General features: G+C 34.3%; 1 pseudogene; it reads right to left on the reverse strand.

The window, feature by feature from the left end:
* Positions 1 to 13158: 13158 nt before the first annotated feature.
* On the reverse strand, positions 13159 to 14282 carry LOC126184807 (NADH-ubiquinone oxidoreductase chain 4-like; annotated as a pseudogene).
* Positions 14283 to 17018: the final 2736 nt, after the last annotated feature.

The raw sequence follows: 17018 nt of genomic DNA on the forward strand, positions 1-17018 counted from the left end.
CCTGCCATAAAAAATCCTGCGGCTGATCCGCCCCCACGACGCTTTCGTCACATCGCTTACATCTTGCAATTTACAAATGACATTCGCTACATCCGAGGAGCAGACAATGTGGTCGCTGATTTTCTCTCGCGTGTTGGTGCTGTCACAACCTTAATTGACTTAACGGACCTACCTCGGTTGCAATCGGCAGACCCCGATACCATGCAGTTAATTTCAGACCACAGTTCCTCTCTCCAACCAGTACGCTCTACTTTCCCTGGCATATCTGACTTAGTGTGGTGTGATGAATGGACTGGTACGTTGTGGCCATTCATTCCTAAGCCCCTTCAACGCCAGGTCTTTGACAAACCACACACATTAGCACACGCCGGTGTCAAAGCCTCCACCCGTCTGGTAGCTGAACGGTTTGTCTGGAGAGACATGCACCATGACTGTCAGTCTTGGGCAAGGGCATGCATGGTGTGTCAACAGAACAAAGTTTCCAGGCACACTTCTCCACCCCTTGGCTGTTTTGCCCAACCGCCAGGCTGGTTTCACCATGTTCATGTCGACCTCATAGGCCCTTCGCCCCCTCTGAGGGTTTCCGTTACTTGTTTACAGCTATTGACAGGATGACTCGGTGGGCTGAGGCTGTGCCTATTCTGAACATTACCTCTGAGACAGTAAGTCGAGCATTCTTAGATTCGTGGATCTCTAGATTTGGCTCACCTGTTTACCTCACCACTGACCAGGGGCGACAATTCGAGTCTTCAGTTTTCTCTGACTTATGTAAAATGTGTGGTATTGTCAAAATTCATACTTCTGCATACCACTCCCAAAGCAATGGGCTTGTCGAGCGATGGCATCGTACCCTAAAGTCTGCCCTGCGTTGCCATGACTCACTATGGGCAGAGGCATTGCCCTTCGAGCTTCTTGGCCTTCGTGCGACTTTCAAGGAAGACCTCAAGGGTTCCGTAGCCGAGTTTGTGTATGGCCAACCTCTGGTTTTGCCTGGAGAATTAGTCACTCCGACCCCACTTCTACAGCCCTTGGAACTCCCTTCACTTCTCGAGCGGATGCACTTGCACTGAAGCAAAATTCAGCCGCCACCTCCGGCTGCTCATACACCTCTGCGCGTGTACATACCGCGCACGCTAGACTCTTGTGAGTACGTGTTTCTCAGAAATGACTCAGTCAAAGCCATGCTTCAGTCGCCCTACACAGCTCCTTACAAGGTCGTCAAACGCTCTGAGAATAACAAGGATCTCATCATAAAAGACTCTGTAACCACAGTCTCACTCAACCGAGTGAAACCAGCTTTCATTGAGCCTCAGGTGAACCTCCATGATTCTGCCCCCATTTCTCCCACTCCTGCTTCGAGTGGCCATCCATCTTCCCACACCATGCATTTGGGTATTGATTCTCCACAGCGTGTTTTTCTGCCGAGCACTGCTCCTTCTCTGCGTTCATCTAATTCGAGTGGGCAATCTTTTAGGGGCTTCACTCCTCACAGCCCTCGCAGCCGAACTGCCAACCACTCGGATTCTACCATTGTGTTACCATCTTTGTGTGACAGCTTTTTGTCACGCAGTTCAATCGACGCTGGCTCCTCATTGCCTTCGGTCACGCTCCCTCGTCTGTCAGCTGATCGCCCGAGGTTGTCTCCTGCGCAGTCCAGTGCACCTGCCACCCCCCCCCCCCCTCTTAGCAAATGCTTCCCCCTGCCATGGCTTTCCCACACCTCCCTGCCTCCCTACCATTGCTCGTACAGGTGCCATCCAAGAATTCACAACACATGTGCACCCTGATGACATACATAAATTATCTGTTGTCGTAGATGGCGATACGGTGTGTGTGGTACTCGTGTGTGACAATATTGAGGGAGGAAGTGCAGAATCTCATGTGGTGTACCGCTTTAAATTGAGCAGAAGTGCTGTGTGTGGCAATTTGCGTGCCTTTGTTAGGCCTTCTGGCAAGGTGATTCTCCGCCTGCTGGTTGACGAAGTGCTACACCTTCACTCCAGGACAGGACATCGTCTTCAGCCGCCGGCGTCGCTTGCTGACTTCACCGTCGACGTACCGGGTTTCTCCCCCCGGTCTCCTACCAGTCGACCGCTTCCGCCTGACGCAGAAGAACTGTGAGTTACCTTCCTAACTTCTCACCCCCCCCACCATTCACAGGGACGTACTCCATACTGTGCGGGGGGGGGGGGGTTTATGTGGCGTAGAGCGCCATAAATATCGATATTTGTTCTTTGCGTAAGTGTGCTATCTTTGAGGAGGGAGCTTTGGAGAGGATGTTGGACGCTAATGGGTGTTAGCCTCCGGACTTGTATCTGTGTAGAAGCTAAGTGTGTATATATCTGTATTCGAGAGAATTCTAGTTGTTTACCTACAACTATTCTATATTCACTCAGTGTGTTCTCTGAATTTGGACAGGAAATGGATAATGCATAGTCACCAGATTTACTTGTTGCTTATGGACATCAAAGATCAACATTACTCAGCAAACCCACCTCACAGTATGTCATGGAGAGTGCTTATGTAACCACAATTTTACTCCCATCCTTTTGCATCTGTATAGGCTGTACATGAAGGAACTCTGTCAAGGAAACTCTTTATGTGCTCTGATTATTACAACATGGTCATTTAATAGGCCAATGTACTGGAGGATGTAATATTTTGCCAAGTATTCTTGGGGAATATATTCTAACAATTTTGACAGTCATGTATGTAATCAAATACTTGACTTTGAGATGGTGTGATGTAATTGTTACAGTTACTTCTGTTAAGGAAATTTAAAAACATGTAATTGTTACAGTTACTTCTGTTAAGAAAATTTAAAAACATATGTCTATACTTCACTTAATACTGTGCAGTGGGCAGAAGCCTGGGTCCAACATCCATTTCCATTTATCCCATATTATATCACAAATGTTACAAAGGAGGACAATTGTTAACAGTCCTCCTTGAGGGCTCTGATTTGTCAGATGCTCTTGTCTGTATGTCTTCTAAGAGCAGTGTGTAGGATGAAGTAATTTTTAGACTGAACGGTCTTGAAATGGATGTTCGCAGAATATTGCTAGATATTAATTTTCATTTAATTAATGATGAAGTCTGAGATTGTCAAATTTACCTCCTATGTGGATAATAATATTGATATAAATTAATGACCTACTGGAGTACTCTGAAAACAACCTCACAGTGTGTAAGGCAGGGTACTTCTGTCAATACTATTATTTCCTCACATATCTAGGGCATGATAATTTCATTGACCCACATATTAGAGACTGCAATAATTTATACAACTATTGCTGGACAGTATGCTCTTGTAGTTTGGGCAGTTAAACATGTACATGGGATGGACGGTTGATACTGAGACAGTATCTCCATGTTTACAGTTACTTTTCTTTAAGAGCATGTGAAACATGTATCTATACTCCATTATGCAATTATTGCTGGAAATTATTCTCTTGTAATTTGGGAAGTTACACATGTACAGGGAATAGATGTTGACATTGAGCTAGTTTCAGCTCCTTGCTTTTGGTTAGTTATGTTAAAGAACATTGAAAACATGTGGCTATACTCCACATGCCAGCTAAATAATGTGTACTGGAGAGAACTTCTGTTTCTACGACTGTCATCACTTACTGCAGATAAAATTGCAAATGGTACATACAAAAACAATTGTTGACAACTCTCTTGTGGGTTGTAATTTGTCAGATATTCTTGTCTTTACCACTTCTAGAAGTAATGTTTTGGATGAAGTAATGTTTTACCTGCCAAACTCAGAATATATGCTCTCAGAATATTGATAGTGAAGTCTGATCATTAAAGTGATTAAACTGTTGATGTGGTGTAGACTGCATACTTCCACATCTACGTGATTACTCTGCTATTTACAATTAAGTGTCTAGCAGAGGTTTCAGTAAACCACATGATTTCTGTTATTTTATCATGATGTTCATTTCCCCCTGTGTAGGTAGGTGCCAACAGAATGTTTTCACAATTGGAGGAGAAAACTGGTAATTGAACTTTTGTGAGAAGATCCCATCACAACAAAAAATGCCTTTGTTTTAATTACTGCCACTCCAATTTAAGTATCATGTCTGTGGCACTATCTCCCCTATTTTGTGATAATACAAAATGACCCACATGTCTTTAAACTTTTCTGATGGCATCTGTCAGTCCAACCTGATGCGGATACCACAATGCATAGCAGTACTCCTGAATAGGGTGGACAAGTGTGGTGTAAGTAATCTCTTTAGTAGATCTGTTGCACCTTCTAACTGTTCTGCCATTGAATCAGAGTCTTTGATTAGCTCTCCTCCCAAATTGTCTATGTGATCGTTCCAATTTAGGTTACTTGTAATTGTAATCCCTAAATATTTAGTTGAATTTACAGCATTCAGATTTGTGTGACTTATTACATAATCAAAATTTAGCGGATTTCTTTTAGTACTCATCTGAATAATGTCACACTTTTCTTTATTTGGGGTCAATCGCCACTTTTCACACCACACAGGTATCTTATCTAAATCATTTTGCAATTTGTTTTGGTCTTCTGATGACTGTACAAGATGGTAAACGACAGCATCATCTGCAAATAATCTAAGAGAGCCACTCAGATTGTCTCCTATGTCATTAACATAAAACAGTAACAATAGAGGACCTATAACACTTCCTTGGGGAACGCCAGATATTACTTCTGTTTTACTCAATAATTTTCCTTCTATTACTACGAACTGTGACCTTTCTGACAGGAAATCATCCAGTTGCACAACTGAGGCTATATTCCATAGGCATGCAGTTTGGCTAGAAGATGCTTGTGAAGAATGGAGTTGAAAGCCTTCTGGAAATCTAAAAATATTGAATCAATTTGACATCCCTTGTTGATAGCACTCACACCTTCATGAATATAATAAGCTAATCGTGTTTCACGAGAATGATGTTTCCTGAATCCGTTTTGACTGTGTGTCAATAAATCATTTTACTCAAAGTAATTCATAACGTTCGAATACAGTATATATCTCAAAATCCTACTGCAAATCGCCATTAGTGATATGGGCCCATAATTCAGTGGATTACTCCTATTTCCCTTTTGGGCATTGGTGTGACTTGAGCAACTTTCTAGTCTTTAGGTGCGGAACTTTCTGTGAGCAAATGGTTGTATATGATTGCTAAATGTGGGGTTATTGCATCAGAATACTCTGAAAGGAACCTAACTGCTACACAATCTGGACTGGATGCATTGCCTTTATTAACTGATTTAAGCCGCTTTGCTACACCAGGGATATCTACTTCAACATTTCTCATCTTCACAGTTGTTCTTGATTGGAATTCAGGACTATTTACTTCATCATCTTTGGTGAAGGAGTTTCAGAAAACCATGTTTAATACTTCTTCTTTAGTGGCACTGCCATCAGTGACTTAACTATTGTTATCACGCAGTGAAGGTATTGACTGCATCTTGCCACTGGTGTGCTTTACGTATGACCAGAATGTCTTTGGGTTTTCTGCCAGATTCCAAGACAGAGTTACGTCACGGAAAATGAAAACCAGGAATACGTAATAGATGTAGAAGTCTACACACAGAAGGAAAGGGTGCAAATCTCACTCAGATAGAAATCTTAGAAATTAAGAAACAAATGTGGGTATCCCCATATTTATCTTTCTATGAACAAACTCAGTGCAACTGTTCACCCATTTTAGCTAATAGTGAAACCCCTACATAGAAGAACAAAGGAAATTTTCAATCCTGTATGTAGCACTGTTCTTCTGTACGTTTAGCCATAGTTATTGTTAATCTCGTTCTGAAGAATTTTGTAAATCATTGTGTAATTTTGTCAAAACTGTCAACAGAGATAACATTTACAGTTTGACAGGAAACAATAGATCCAAAAGTTATGTTTATATGTACCTGATTTTTATGTTTGGGATCAATTATATAGTAGAAAACAGGCTTATAACATGAAACCTAGGCTGTAAGTAATAAAGAAGTTTTGGGAATAAGTCTAAAAATTATTTTGTTTATTTAATACAATATGTAATGTTTCACCAAAAACACATAATTGGATCAATTAAAATCATCAATGGCCTTTGAGGTTGTCTCACATACTATTTATGTATTATTTAAAGTTGAAGGTCATTAAAAATTCGTATCTTTCGTTCTTTCTTTCTTTCTATTGCTACTGCCTTTATCTCGCATTGTGCACAGGGTTGGTAGGGTTAAGTACAAATTTGGCATGGTTAATTGGAAGGGGTGGCCGGATGCCCTTCCTACCGCCACTCCCATACACCCCCTGAGACCGAATTAGTGAACCCGAGCTGTCTGCGTCTAGTGTAAATTGTGAAATAGTGTGAATGTTTTTCAAAAGTCTGCAAGTCGAGTAACTGAGGTGGAACGTGCAGACCAGCCTGGTATTCACCTAGTAGGATGCGGAAAACTGCCAAAAAACCACATCCAGGCTGGCGGACACACCGGCCATCCCCATTAACCTGCCGGGCGGATTTGATCTAGGGCAAGCTTGCCTACCCGAGCCCAGGAAGCAGCTCGTTAGCACTCTTGGCTACCCTGGCAGGTCATTAAAGATCTACATGAGTACTTGCAAACCATCGTGCTGAGTGAGCTACCATGTACGTCCGGTACCACTGTTGTTTTCTCCTCTCCTCGCTGCATATGTGAATGATGCTACAGAGGAACCACTCTCCATTAAAATCCTTATGACCTATGGGTTTTCATCGAAATAATTATGTGGACTCACACATTGGAGGATTTAGTAATTTGCTCAATTATCCTCACAATGGCTGTCCTTGTACCTTGTAATTTCAGTTGTGTACCGAAAATAGACACTGAATTTCTAGACTGACTAGTACCCTTATTTATGGTTACTTCTGTTGATGAAACTTCAAAACAATGAAATGCATTTTTAAATGTGAATATCAACAACCATCAGCTATATAATAAAATGATGGCCGTAAAAATTTGTGCTGAACCAGGACTTGAGGCTTGATTTGCCATTTACCATGCCAAGTCACCCTACCATTAGGCAACCCAAGCACGCTTTGTGGTCAGAAAGAAATATCCATTTCTGATCAGCCCCGTGTATACCTCCTGCATTCATACATTCATTATGTATGTTCTCATACTGGGGAGACATTTAATTGAAAGTCACTTGCCTAAAATTGTTGGATAAATATGATATTGCAGTGTGGTCATTTTACCTCAACCAGAAGGTGTAACATGAACTGTGAACTTGAAGTGCCAGAAGACACAAACTGTGAAGTTAAAGTACCAGAAGGATTCCAGGAATACTTCAAAAACATCCAAAGTACACATCATGCTGCTGGAAAACATATCTAAACATACAGTGAATCCAAACATACAAAATCTAAATCTGTTTCAGAAACACTGAAGCATCCTTCAGGAAACAGAGTCTGGAATTTACATTTAGGCTAAAAACATAAAACTGCTTAGAAATGCAAAACAGATAAAGCACCCCAATTTGGATCACTAATAACAATAAGCTCAAACTACCAGCAAGATCAGAGCACATTAACAGAACCTGACTGTTTTAAAAGAAAGGTCAACAAACCATTTAATAGTGATATGAAAATGACAAAAAATAATAAGACAGTTCTCCTTGCTAACAGTCAAGGCAGAGGGATTGCAGGAATGCTTAGCTACCATCAGAAGGTAAATATTATCAGTATTATGAAACTTGGAGCAGAACTGGGGGATTCCTTGAAGGACTACAAAAACAAGAGTTGTATGTTACAAAATCAATCTCATTGTTGTAGGTGGTGCAAACGATGTGTACAAAAATGAATGTAAGCACAGCTCTGGGATATATTTTAACTAAAATAGATGTTCATATGGCAATTGTGATAGGAATGTCATGCAAGTTTGATCTTGTGGATACTTCTGTTATAAATGAAGAGATCTAAAAGGCCAACATGATCTACAGACATATTTACCAGTCCAGTCCAAATGCTTCTTTTCTCAGCATAGATGATTTGGTAAGAAATAATTTTATAGCATATGACATGCATCTGAATAAAGGGGCAGATCATTACTGAGCCACAGAATTAAAGTGTTTTCGGGAAGTTTTCATTATAGAAATGAGAGCTGTGACACTGTTGCACTGCCATCAGAAAGAGACACATGTAAATCATTGTACACAGTCAAGACCAATACAGAGCTGCTAAATCCTTCTTTACCAGATGATGCTGAGGATGAGGATGCTGTCACTGCATGCCCATCTGTATGTTTAAAAGTATTTCATGAATGTATACAATCCATAAATAATAAAGTGTAGCACCTAGAATTAGAATTGCAAACACCAGGCTGTACCATTGTATTTATCACTGAACACTGGGGTAAGGAAAATAAAACTCTATATTTTCCATTAACATCATATGACCTGGCCTGTTCCTGTAGTACAATTTCCATGAAAGGTGGGGGTTCCTGTATTAATGTGAAAAAAGTTGTACATTTAAAATGAGAAAAGACCTCCTAGAACTAAGTAAAGTCAAATATTTTGAATTATCATTGACAAATATCAGTAAACAGCATTCCAGAAAAAATTATTTTATTTTGTTTGTATAAATGCCCCAGTGGTAATACGGATAATTTTTTGTTGAAACTCAGAGCTTAGACAAGGTATATAGCATAAAAATGAACATTCTCACATTTGGGAATTTAAATATCAACAAAATAAAATCATACGATGTTAGTAGTACATAGCTGAATATCCTCTGCATCCCTAGCATAACAACACTCATAAACTGTCCAACGAGAGTGACCAAACAATCTTCCTCAATAACAGACGATATAGCAACAGAGATAGAAAGCAAGCACTGTCAGTTACTTGTTCAAAATCTAGGAATATCAGATAATTTATGTGAGACTCTGAAAGAATATGTTTGTGTAGCAAAGTCTGCTAACTTAACTGAATAAAAAATGTTCTTTTCAGAAGCAAACCTATGTTAGTTTTATTTATTTACTTTTTATTTATTGTATTTTTTTTGCATGGAGACACCAACTGGTGTCTTTTGCAAACGTCATAGCATTTTTTACAAGTTTAGTACAATATATATATATATATATATATATATATATATATATATATATATATATATAGAACTAGAACATTCTTAGGAGTATTATTAATCCCATCAATGTTTTGACTTACACCATCACGAATTAATATTATTTGAAATAAACTAAACCTAACCTTACACAATGAATTTAAAACATTACTAGGACCAAAATCATTTAATGGAACAACATTCATCTTTATTTCAATCTTTATTATAATACTATTTAATAATTTCATAGGATTATTCCCTTACATCTTTACTAGAACAAGACATTTAGCATTAACATTTGCAATCACTCTACCCTATGATTAAGATTTATGTTATTTGGATGAATTAATCATACCAATCATATATTTACACACCTTGTTCCTCAAGGAACGCCGCCTGCATTAATATCATTTATAGTATTAATTGAAACAATTAGAAATGTCATTCGACCGGGTACATTAGTAGTACGACGAGCAGCAAATATAATTGCAGGACACTTACTATTAACATTACTAGGAAATACAGGACCATCTATAGCAATAAACTTAATCTCACTATTAATTATTGGACAAATACTTCTATTAATTCTAGAATCAGCAGTAGCAATAATTCAAGCTTATGTTTTCTCAATTTTAAGAACTTTATATTCTAGAGAAGTATACTAAACCTATGTTAACAACTCATTCAAATCACCCATTCCACTTAGTAGATTATAGACCTTGACCATTAACAGGAGCAATTGGAGCAATAGTTTTAGTATCAGGATTAGCAAAATGATTTCACCTATTTAACATTAACTTATTTATAATTGGATTTGGAATTACCTTACTAACTATAATCCAATGATGACGAGATGTAGTACAAGAAGGAACATACCAAGGACTACATACAGGATTTGTATCAATTGGATTACGATGAGGAATAATTTTATTTATTGCATCAGAAGTACTATTCTTTGTTTCATTTTTCTGAGCATTTTTTAGAAGAAGACTAGCACCTACTATTGAACTAGGGATATTATGACCCCCAATAGGAATTCAACCTTTTAATCCTATACAAATTCCATTACTTAATACAGCTATTCTTTTAGCATCAGGAGTAACAGTAACATGAGCACATCATAGTTTAATAGAATCTAACCATACTCAAGCATTACAAGGACTATTCTTCACAGTATTATTAGGACTATACTTCACTATACTTCAAGCATATGAGTATTGAGAAGCACCCTTCACCATTGCAGATGCAGTTTATGGATCAACATTCTTTGTTGCAACAGGATTCCATGGGCTACATGTAATTATTGGAACAATCTTCTTATCAACATGTCTACATCGACATTCAATAAATCAATTCTCACCAAGACACCACTTTGGATTTGAAGCAGCAGCATGATACTGACACTTTGTAGATGTAGTGTGATTATTCTTATACATCTCTATTTATTGATGAGGTAGATAATTGTTTTTCTAGTATAAATAGTACATTTGACTTCCAATCAAAAAGCTTGATATTAATCAAGAAAAACAATCCTAATTCTATCTACAAGAATTTTTATTAGATTTATTATCCCAATAATTGTTATAATCCTTGCAACAACATTATCAAAAAAATTAATTAATGACCGAGAAAAAAGCTCACCATTTGAGTGTGGATTTGACCCAAAAAGATCAGCACGAATACCCTTCTACTTCAATTCTTCTTAATTGCAGTAATTTTCTTAATTTTTGATGTAGAAATCGCACTAATCCTCCCAATTGTAATTATTTTTAAAACTTCAGACATTATAATCTGAACAATATCAACAATATTTTTTATTATAGTATTACTAAGAGGACTATATCATGAATGAAATCAAGGAGCTTTACAATGAGCAGAATAAAGGGTTGTAGTTAACTATAACATTTGGGTTGCATTCAAAAAGTATTGATATAATCAATCAACCTTAAATAGAATAAGAAGCGAAATATTGCAGTCAGTTTCGACCTGGAAGGTTGGTAAATAAAATACCCTTATTCTTATTAATTGAAGCCAAAAAGAGGCATATTACTGTTAATAATATAATTGAACTATAAAGTTCCAATTAAGGAAATGTAAAGCCAATATGAAAGCTGCTAACTTTTTATATTAGCGGTTAAATTCCGTTAACATTTCTAAAATTTATATAGTTTAAATAAAACATAACATTTTCACTGTAAAAATAATATATGTATATTTATAACTACCAAAAAATAAAAATACTTCCTTAACATCTTCACTGTCACGCTCTAATCATAAGCTATTTAAGTAAACGAAAAATAATATCACCAAAATAAACATTCAAAAAATAAAAGTTAAAAGATAAATCTTAAAATTAGAATCATATCAACCTTGTATATAACCAATTAAATAAATAAACAGTCTATATAAACCTTGACCACCAAATAATTCACCCCAACCATAATCAAATGATTTAGATGAATAATAACCCAATTTTAAAGGAATATATCTAATAAACTTGGTTGAAAGAAAAGGTATAAACCACATAGAACCAGCAAATCTGACAAAAGAAAGTATACTTAAAGAAAATAAATTTTGAGAAAAATCAAAATTAGAAATAAGATAACCCAAATAAGCACCCAAAACAACCACAGTAATAGTTAAAAACTTTAAATAATAAGGCAAAGCAATCACGTGAGGAATAGGAAAAATTAATCAAGACAAAATACTGCCACCAAAGACAGCAACAAATAATAAACCAATTATACCAAACGAAATATAATAACCCTTATCATCAAAAGAAAATCTAGAATAAAAATTATTATCACCAGACATTGAATAATAAAAAAGACGAAAAGAATAAGAATCAGTTAGGCCAGTGGAAAAGAAATAAAGAAAAAAAATTAAACAATTAATCCAACTTAAACAAACCATTTCAAGGATTAAATCCTTTGAATAAAAACCTGCTAAAAATGGTATACCACACACAGACAAACTAGAAACATTAAAACAAAATGAAGTTAAAGGCATAAAATTAACAATAGAACCTATAAAACGAATGTCCTGAGAATCCTTTAAATTGTGAATTATTGAACCTGCACACATAAACAATAAAGCCTTAAATAAAGCATGAGCTAATAAATGAAGAAATGCAAGTTTTGGGTAACCCATAGCCAAAATTCTTATTATTAAACCAAGTTGTCTTAAAGTAGAAAGAGCAATAATTTTCTTCAAATCAAATTCAAAATTCGCCCCCAAACCAGCCATAAATATAGTTATACAACCAATTAAAAGCAAAAATCAACCACAATTATAAGTATCTAATACTGGTCTGAAACGAATAAATAAATAATCCCCAGCAGTAACAAGAGTAGAAGAATGGACCAAAGCAGAAACAGGAGTAGGAGCAGCCATAGCAGCAGGAAGCCAAAAGAAAAGGGAATTTGAGCTCTTTTAGTTATAGCTGCTAAAACAATTAATATAGTAATAAGCTTTATTTCAAAAGAATTAGAAATAAAATCATAATAATAAATATAATTTCAACCACCAAAATTTAATATTCAAGCAATAGAAATTAAAATAGCAACATCACCAATACGATTAGAAAGTGCAGTTAATATACCCGCACTATAAGATTTTACATTTTGGTAGTAAATAACTAAACAATAAGAAACTAAACCTAAACCATCCCATCCTAATAAAATTCTAATCAAATTAGGACTAATAATTAAAAAAGCTATAGAAAGAATAAATATTAAAACAATAATAATAAAACGATTTATATTTTTTTCTCCAGATACATAATCCTCTCTACAATAAATAACCAAAGAAGAAATATACATAACAAAAGACATAAAAATAAGAGACATTCAATCCAAAATTAAAGTCATAACAACCATAGAACCATTTAAATTAAAAAGTTCTCATTCAACAAAAACTCTATAATCAATTATTAAATAATAAATACCCAAAATAAAAATTACAGTTCTAGAAAAAAATAAAGAAAAAAAACTCAAAGAACAAATAGAAAACAAATTCACCGCCTAAGATGAAAAAATTCATATCATTGATTCCACAAAACAACATTTTTAATTAAAATACTTAAGCAACCTAAATAAAAAAATACTCCCCCTTTAAACAAAGAATATTTAAAGGCAATCAATGTAAAAGTAAAAGATGATATTCACGAAAATAACCAAGAGAACAAGTATAAACACCAGAATAATAATTACCATGCTGAGAATAAGAATACATGTATAAAGTATAAACAGCTCTAAAAAAAGACAAAAACATTAAAGCAAAAAATCTAAAAGAAGATCAAGACATAATTCTATTTAATAATCTAAGTTCACCTAGCAAATTTAAAGAAGGAGGAGCAGCTATATTAGAAGATCTCAAAAGGAATCATCATAAAGCCATTCTTGGTATTAAATTAATCATACCCTTGTTAATTAATAATCTTTGTCTACCTAAACGCTCATAAATAATATTAGACAAACAAAATAAACCAGAAGAACACAAACCATGACCAACCATTAAAGAAAGAGAACCCATACAACCCCATCAATTTATAGTCATCAATCCTCCAATAACCATTCTTATATGGGCAACAGAAGAATATGCAATTAAAGACTTTAAATCAACCTGACGAAAACAAATAAATCTAACAATAACACCACTAGATAAGCCTAAAGACAATCAAAAATAATTAAACTTTAAACCCAAATAAGAAATAACCTTCATAACACGAAAAATACCATAACCACCTAACTTTAATAAAACACCAGCAAGAATCATTCTACCTGAAATAGGGGCCTCAACATGAGCCTTAGGAAGCCATAAATGAACCAAAAATATTGGCATCTTAACTAAAAAAGCAAGAATTATAAACACATAAAATATAAAATAATAAGAACCAAAATCATCCAATAAAGGAAAATATAAAGTATTAGAAAAATCATAAACCCTAAATAAAACTAATAATAAAGGCAATCTAGCAACCAGAGTATAAAAAATTAAATAAACACCAGCCTGTAAACGTTCAGGTTGATAACCTCAACCTAAAATCAAAAGTAAAGTAGGATCTAATCTAGCCTCAAAAAAATATAAAAAGAAAGAAGACTCAATCTAGCAAAAGAACAATAAAGCATAATCATTAAATTTAAGACTATAAAGACAAAGAAATTAGAATGATAAGAACTTAAATAAACTGAACCTCTAGCAGTAATTATTAAAGAACACCGGTCTTGTAAACCGGAAATAAGTTCAGCCCCCACATTTAAAAGTTCAGAGGTGAAAAAGCTTTCCATCATCAGTCCCCAAACCCGATATTTTTAATAAACTAACCCCTGAAATGATCAAAATAATAATTATATCACTATCAAACATAATAAATATTAATTTTATTAAATTAAGACACCCAATATCAATAATGCTTTTCATTATCCTACAAACCTTTTTTGTCAGGCTAATAACAGGAACAATAATGGAAAGATATTGATTATCTTATATTTTATTTTTAACGTTTCTTGGTGGTATATTAGTTCTATTTATTTATATTACGAGAATTGCATCAAACGAAATATTCCAACCTAAATCAATTACGACAATTATTATCTTAACAATATGAGTATTTATTATATCAATATTAATTATTCTAGATATAATAATATTTCTAGACTTTTACAAAAATACTGAAACTATAAATATTGATAATTCAATCAATTATCAAGAAATAACAATATCTTTAGAAAAACTATATAATAGACCAACATTTATTATTACAATAACAATAATAATTTATTTATTTTTGCACTATTAGCAGTTGTTATAATCACCAATATTAACCAGGGGCCTATTCGTAAAATAAGATAATTTACTAATGAATAAACCCTTACAATTAAGACATCCTTTAATTAAAATCATTAATAACTCTTTAGTTGATTTGCCTGCACAAACAAATATTTCATTTTGATGAAATTTTGGGTCCCTACTAGGGTTATGTTTGGTAATTCAAATTGTAACCGGACTGTTTAGCTATGCATTATACATGAAATATTGAAATAGCATTTAGTAGTGTAGTTCACATCTGCCGAGACGTAAATAATGGTTGAATTATTCGAACCTTACACGCAAATGGAGCTTCTATATTTTTATTTGTATTTTTTTACATGTAGGACGAGGAATTTACTACGGATCTTACATATACATGCACACCTGAATAATTGGTACAGTAATTCTATTCTTAGTTATAGCAACCGCATTTATAGGATACGTTTTACCTTGAGGTCAAATATCATTCTGAGGTGCGACAGTAATTACTAATTTATTATCAGCAATTCCATATTTAGGGACAGATTTAGTTCAATGAGTATGAGGAGGGTTTGCCATTGATAATGCAACATTAAATCGATTCTTTACATTCCATTTTGTACTACCGTTTATTATTGCTGCCATGGCAGCAATTCATTTATTTTTCCTTCACCAAACAGGGTCTAATAACCCATTAGGCCTAAATGGAGATATTGAAAAAACCCCATTTCACCCATACTTTACTTTCAAGGACTCTATTACATTTGTATTAATAACATCATTATTAATTATATTGTGCTTGATTAATCCTTACCTTCTAGGGGATCCAGATAATTTTGTGCCTGCTATCCCATTAGTAACTCCAGTCCATATTCAACCAGAATGATATTTCTTATTTGCATATGCAATTCTACGATCAATCCCTAATAAGCTAGGAGGTGTTATTGCATTATTCTTAATCTTAATAATTTTACCATTTTATAATAAAACACCATTTCGAGGTATTCAATTCAATCCTATTAATCAGATTTTATTCTGAATTATAGTAGTTGTTGTATGCTTATTAACATGAATTGGTAAACGACCTGTTGAAGAACCTTACATCATAACAGGACAAATCTTAACAATTATCTACTTTACATACTTCTTAATTAATGTACATATTGCAAATGCATGAGATAAACTAATTAAGGAATAATAAGTTAATTAGCTTAGGAAAAGCATATGTTTTGAAAACATACTCTTCTATTAACTTTTCTTAAAAAATTTCACTAAATAAATGAAATAAATAAAATCTTTAAACCGACAAAGAAAATAAAAAAATTTAAAGATAAAGGCAAAAAACTTTTTCAAGCTAAGTACATTAACTTATCATAACGAAAACGTGGTAATGTCCCCCGAGCTTAAATAAACCCAAAGGACATAACAGCAAGCTTAATAAAAAATATAAAAGAATAAAAATCACCACCTAAAAAAATTAAAGCTAATAATATTCTTATAAAAACAATTCTTGTATACTCAGCTAAAAAAATTAAAGTAAAACCGCCTGCACCATATTCAATATTAAACCCTGAAACTAACTCAGATTCACCTTCGGCAAAGTCAAAAGGAGTACGGTTTGTTTCAGCTAAACAAGAAGCAAAACAAGCTAAAGCCAAAGGAAAAGAAATAATAATAAATCAACAATAAAGCTGATAATTTATAAAATCAAACATGTTAAAACTACCAATTAAAATAATTAAAGATAATAAAATTAAAGCCAAACTAACTTCATATGAAATTGTTTGAGCAACAGAACGAAGAGAACCTAGTAAAGAATAATTTGAATTTGAAGACCAACCAGCAATTATAACAGTATAAACACCTAATCTAGTACAACATAAAAAAAACAAAAATCCATAAGAAAAAGAACATATATAAGTTAAGTAAGGGAAAATTACTCAAACAGCCAAAAAAATTATTAAATTAAAAACAGGAGAAAAATAATAAAGTAAATAATTAGATATAATAGGAATTGGCTGCTCCTTACAAATTAACTTAATAGCATCACTAAAGGGTTGAGGAATTCTACAAAACCTACTTTATTTGGGCCCTTTCGAATTTGGATGTAACCTATAACCTTACACTCTAATAAAGTTAAAAAAGCAACACTAATTAAA

Source organism: Schistocerca cancellata, chromosome 4 (genome assembly GCF_023864275.1).
Source record: "Schistocerca cancellata isolate TAMUIC-IGC-003103 chromosome 4, iqSchCanc2.1, whole genome shotgun sequence".
NCBI classification, from domain to species: Eukaryota; Metazoa; Arthropoda; class Insecta; order Orthoptera; family Acrididae; genus Schistocerca; species Schistocerca cancellata.